Source organism: Aplysia californica, unplaced genomic scaffold, assembly GCF_000002075.1.
Source record: "Aplysia californica isolate F4 #8 unplaced genomic scaffold, AplCal3.0 scaffold00406, whole genome shotgun sequence".
In the NCBI taxonomy this organism is placed as follows: Eukaryota; Metazoa; Mollusca; class Gastropoda; order Aplysiida; family Aplysiidae; genus Aplysia; species Aplysia californica.
Window position 1 is genome coordinate 258,694 of NW_004797676.1, and position 6,673 is coordinate 265,366.

Genomic DNA, 6,673 nt, shown 5'->3' on the forward strand with positions numbered 1-6,673 from the left:
TCTACAAAATAAATTTGCTATGAAGAAAACAAAACAAGTTCATATTGCACATGAGCAGCAGTAAAATGGAGATATCAATGAAATCCTTGCGACCTCTACAACCGCATAACTCCGAATGCCTGCCCACTGGTCATGCTTTCTTCTGACCCTGAACCAACACTTACTGGTGAAAGCTCAAGGATGGCAAAACTGAAACTTAAAACAGTTCCGATCAAACATTGACACAAAGAGTAATTCATTTAGCCAATAACCGCGTTCCCCCCACCCCTTAAACTTGTGTTTCAATATCATACCCAAGAACAATTTTCTCTGAGAATTCTATGAATTAAAAGCCATAATCTTGACAGAGAGACCTGTTATATGGAACATCAAAGTGAAAAGGTGAAAAGCAAGGCTAAAATTGTGGCGGTCTTGATGCTCACTGCAATCACAACCAGTCTAGCAGATCATTCTTTTAAAAAGTTGTTGGGATTAAGCCACCAAAAAAAGGATGCATTTGCCAACGGCAAACTTTGACCCATAGAAATTACTCCTTTACATGGATCTAAATAGCAAGCCAAGTGGCAGAAAATTTAACTTCAGGCAAGTTTCTGAGTATATAATTTGTGCTATGTGTACCAAAGTATGTCTTCACTCTACACTCTTCACCGCATGGTCATCAATCAACAAACACAACTTATCTCAAGTGAAAAGATATGTGTGGGGTAACCAAACTGCACACGTCAGGTGTGCAGCTACAGAGACATGTGTCAGGTGAGTAACTAGAGACTAGAGATACACGTGTCAGGTGTGTACCCTAGAGATACAGGTGACTGTCAGGTGGGCACCTGTAGAGAAAGGATGCTATGGTGCAAATGTACACAACAAACGATGTACATGACCTACAGACAATTCTTTTTTTTTTGTTAGAGTTTTACGGCACTTGCAACACAATAAGGTCATGTAAGAGCCGAAGAATAGAGGGGTTACAAGGGCGTAACAAACACACAAAAAAGGAAGATACACACCAGAGCACCCTCCAACCACCCACCCACAGACAAAGAGACTGGTCAGAGTGGATAGACGAGGCCAGCAGAACACAGAAGAGGACCCAGAGAGAGAGCAACACGGTGATTTTCAGTAAGCACTTGATCTGGTTAGGATTAGGAACATGCCTGCTGCAAACAGACAGTTCTAAAGCTATTCACAAAGCACACAGAAGGAGAATCAAACACCTTCTGTCCCTCAAACCACACTCACAAATAAACTCCACAGCCCCCACACATTCCAAAAGGTAAAAATCGGAGAGAAGCCATCTCTAAATTGTACTTTGTACCAAAATACCCAAAACGTTCTGAAATGATCATTCGTGGCAATGTTCAGCCTCGAGAAAATTAAAATGTCAAGATCATACGAGTGCTTCAGAACTGTCTGTGGACTTTTCTTCAGACTTAGAAATCAGTGAAACCATAAGAAAGCAACGAGACAGAAACACAACACAGGTGTCACAAGAAGAAAAAGCAGAATCCACAACCTGCTTAGAACAACACCCATTATGCACAATCAGATCTCGCTTACAAGAGCAGAAAGGATAATAAAAGTTCTTGTTGCCACCTATCCCATCCCTAACAAAACTGTAATCACACCAGAGACGGCATCATCCTCAGTGTGTCAACAGTCACCCAGCGTGAAAGTGAATTGCTTTGTACATGTGAAATCTGCAGATTATGTGATATGTAGACCTATACACAAGAACAATTAAAGTGTACTGTCAGATTTTGTGTTTTAACGTACAAGGCTACAAAAAAATACAAAACAAATGTAAAAGCTCCACAAGCCCTCCCCAGCCTCTGCAGAAGCAGCTAGGTCAGGGACACCACGGTGCGGAGCGGACTCCATGTCCCACCCTTGTAAATGAGACACAGTCCTACCCTTCTCTTTCTCTGCAGGACTCATTAAATCACAGACGACAAAGAGAAAGATGAAACTTTAAACAATTCCAATTGCATGAGGAAATCACCAATGACAAAAGCTGAGTGTGAAATACCTGGGCAGCAATCCAATTTCTTTTACACAAAAAAATCATCTTGATTGAGCCTATGACTTCTGATATTCCCGTTCTACACCAATATTGTTCCGTCTAAGCATTCTAAAAAAATGGGTCAGGATCTCAGGATGGTGAGAAACAAACAAATTATACTGGGAAAACAAGTCAACGTCTCAACTTTGTCACTTTCAGTTATTTCCTAGTTTCTTACTGTTCTTCACTGTCTGACACATCAGACAAAAAAAAGAAGTTGGTGAAACAGTGACAGAGCCACTGTAACAGTAAAAAACAGAAGACATTTAGATCACTGACAGCATAATAACAACAATCAGTCTGTTCAATGTATAAATATACACAGAAAAATCTAGAGAACAAATATTCTGGTCACAGACATATGTGTCACAATGCTCTGAAATAGGGCACTCCTCATTTTTTAGGCATGTGGAAATATTGGTTTAATCTAAAAGCTTGTTCCTTTGTCTTGCCTCCGATGAAAAAAAATACCAATTTATCTTGAAAAGAAGTCGAGATTTGCAATTGAAGCAGGTGGGCGTTGCTTGGTTTCAAAAGTAAAATTAATGAGAAAATGGTGTTTGGGGACTTCCAAAACTTGCAAGTCCTTGGAAACTGTAAATTTACATTTTTCATGCCTTTAATCAATGTTTTTCAATTAAATCCACACAGAAAAGTGTATTTGCGTGGACATACAAGGTGTTGAGCCAAAATTAAAGATTCGATCAAAATTGCAGAATGGGCAGAAAACTGCTTGGGTTGTTTTTTTCCAATTTCACTATTTTGACGAGTGCCCGATTTCACCGCGATACCTCACATATGACATATATATATACTTACATGCATATATACACACAAATATTCATAAACTAAATGAAGTTCCAATAGAGCATCGACAATTTGTTTCAGTAAATTTTTCATGAGTTAAGGAAATCGGGAAAACAATTTCATTCCGTCAAAGCTTGGAATCATATAACTTTTTTTCTGTGACTGCAATACCAACATAATAGGAAATCAAGGTATTTAAAACTATGTCACTATTTACACATAACCCAGGGAGTGCACAAGACTCTTAGGGCCAATTCATGAGGAAACCAGTACAGGGAAATAGCATCAGTTATCAGTTTCATTTCTTTTCTCACAACTGAAGTAATCAATAACTCCTTCATTGCCACAGGAGAAAGTGTTCCTACTGTCAGCACTGATTTTCAGCTCAGCACCTTAGCCAGGACAGCAGTCTCATCAGCCTTAATGTCCATGGACTCGCTGTCTGAACCCAAAGTCTTCCATAGTACCACCTGCCTTATCCCCGTAATTTACAAAAAAATTGGCAAATATAAGTCAAACCATGAAATTTACTGACTTCTTTCAAGTCATTTCAGTGTTTGGGTTTTGCAAGAGCACGTTTTCAGCTGTAAAACTAGACCTGTGTTTATCCATAACTTGGAAGCTTAGCAGTAAAGTAGTGCTAGCAAATTCGGTACCGATAAGCGCATTTTTCATTCCCAAATACGAAATCATGCTATTCTTGTGGCTGAATCTCCGCCCAAAAAAATGACAGCCAGATGATTAGTGAAGCAACCAAGAACAGCAAATTTTGCCAACTTCTGTGACATCTATGGTACAGCACAAAGCTAAAATTTATGTTCTTCATGAAGGACCATAAACATCATAAGGCAACGAAGGAGTTAACAACACTGTCAAGCCAAAAAGAACAAACAAACAAAATTGAAGCTAAGTAGATGCAGAAGACACACATGATCTGAATGTTCGAAATGCTGTCAAACCTGTTTCTAATCTCATAATACATAACCTTCTAAGCACAAACATTGCTTTTACGACTTAAAAAAACATTTCCTGTTGTTTAGACCTGCTTCAACAAATACTATTGAAAATCTCAAAGCGTGAGAGAGGAGGCCTCACATGAAATGTAAAACCCCCAGAGTATCGTTCTCGGCAGCACACCAACAATCCACATCATGGTCACTGGGATACAACAGGACGCATACAAGAGAAAATTTCAACCTGTATTTACAAAGCAAGACAGAGGAAAATTTTACACAGTATAACAGATGATTTCATATTGTTTAATCGAGAGCATATATATATATGTGATCTCTTCCCCCCTCCCCATCCCACCCTAAAAAAAAAGGAAAAATAAATAATCTCATCTACGCTATAAAAACCCTCAGACAAACAATGAGCCAGTGCCACAGCGCTGTGTACAAAATGTGTACAGCCAACATTTAGTGTGTTGCCGTGACAACAACTGTCTGAACAGATGGCAAAGACAACACAGGTAGGACGTCAGGGAACAAACAAGGCATATATGCATAGCTGGAAAAGTCTTCAGGGATAGCAATGAGAGAGCAAGCTATGACCACAGGCTGTCAATATAATCACTCTACAGCACTGTGACATATACAACAAGCACCACTCTTATCAAAACAATTTCTCCAATTTTGTGTTTCCACAGGGTAAATTATAACTGTTCTAAAAAAATAATGTTTTTTCACTATTGCTATCAAAGCGCCTCCCAAAGCCCAACCCTAGGTCCACGTCCCCGGAAGTGGAAACTGGACAAAGTAGGGGATTGCTGGGTTCAACGAAGTACAGGGTGGCTTTATGCCACTGAGGCGTCACGCTAACCGTGAAGGAGAACCCGGATCACCCCGAAAAGTTGCAGGCTAACTGGGTCCTGGTGAAACTGTGACAGGCCTAGCAAGTCTGCAGTGGATTATTTATTGCTACAGAAACTAATAGAAGAAAGAAACGGACTGACATAGACGGAAAATTACAGCCTGTGAAATGCGATGATTAAGAAAAGCAGTGACAAAGACCAGGCAAGACAAAATTAGAAACTCAGTAGTCAGAGAAATAGTGGGCACAAATGATGTCATGCATCACATCCAACACCAAAGAATCAAATGGTTTGGACATCTCATGCGATTACCAAAACACCATCTAGCACAACGTGCCTACATAAAAAAATTCAATGGCAACAAGGCTAGAGGGCGACCAAGAAAGACCTGGATAGATGGAGTCAGGGAAACCCTAACAACTCATGGCATCCCCCTGACCCAAACTCTCAGGCGAGTGGCAGAAAACTTCTCTTTCTTCCCACAACACCCAAAAGGGGCAAGCATCATGATTTGGGGAGCTATCGCCCTTAATGAAAGTATTGGACCAGTGTTCTTCCAGAGAGTGGGTCTTGGACAAGGAAATGGAGTCACAGCTCAGAGCTACATCACTCAAGTTCTTCAGCCTCATGTGGTGCCCTTTTTCCAGAAACACCTATACATTCTTTTTTCCTGCAAGACAATGCAAGACCTCATACGGTCAGTGTACCACAGCAAATTCCTGGGGTAGAACAACAGAATCTTTTGCCTCATCCGTCTCATTCACCTGTCTTAAACCCCTTTGAGCACATATGGGTGACTGTCCAGAGGCAGCTTAACCAGATGCAACCAAGACCACAAGCAGCTCCCCAACTCACTGCAACCATTGGCAAGGTGTGGGTACATATCCTCGATCGACAAATAAAGGCTCTCGTGAACTCACTAGGTTGAAGACGCAGGGTAGTTATTGCAGCCAATGGAGGTCACACACGGTACTGACTTTCCTGACAAAAGGTCAAGGTCACAGAAATAATATGTGCTACGACACAGTGGAATCAGACGCTCGTCATCAATTTTTGTACATGTGGAGTTATCAGGATCATCTTAAAGCTTGTTCATTAATCTCGGTTTTTTTTGGTTTAAATACCAATTTATCTTGGGTAGAAGTGAAGATATTTGTTATTGAAAGAGAAAAGTTCACTTGGTTTCAGCGGTAAAAATAGCAAGAAAATGGCCGCCAAAGTTTGTTAACTTCAATAGCTAACGAGTCCTTGAAAACTGATAAATTACATATTTTGAGCTTTTAATCAACATTTTTCAATAATATATAATTCACATGGAAATGTGTTTTTCTTTGGACATAAAAGGGTTGAACAAAAACCCAAAAGTTAGACTAGAATTGCGAAACTGGTGGGAAAATGCCCGTTTCTCAAATTTTGCTCTTTTGACGAGCACCTGATTTCACCACGATGCCTCACATTTATAGTGAAGCTAAACCCACGCTAAAACTAAAACACCCACCTACTGATACCCTTGTGGCGATGCAAATTGCACAAATTAAAATTTAATTTACACATGACAAACCCCTTTTGAGTTTAGTGTGTATTGTTAATACTTTAGTTATTCACACTTCTTTGCCTCCGAGAATATATTTCAGTGTTCTGGTGCAATTCATTGTTCTCCACGAGGCAACTAGTCTTACTGCTCCGCAGTTTCTGAACAACAATACAGCATGTGCTAGCCTACATCTCATAACAATTCCAGAACCAATCAGATCAGTCCTAATACATACATCATACCTATCAGCCCTGGCATGTGAGAAAAACATTGGAAGACAAGTGTCTGTGACCAGCCCCCCATGTAAAAAATACAGACTGCCTGGGTTGTAAACTTCCTTTCATGCCTTCAGTCGGAACCTACGCTATCTCACTGAATACCAGTTTCAACAATATGAAGTAATTCAGACAATACTTTACCACTACCTGGCTATGAGCCTTGTCTATACAATTCTATCCCT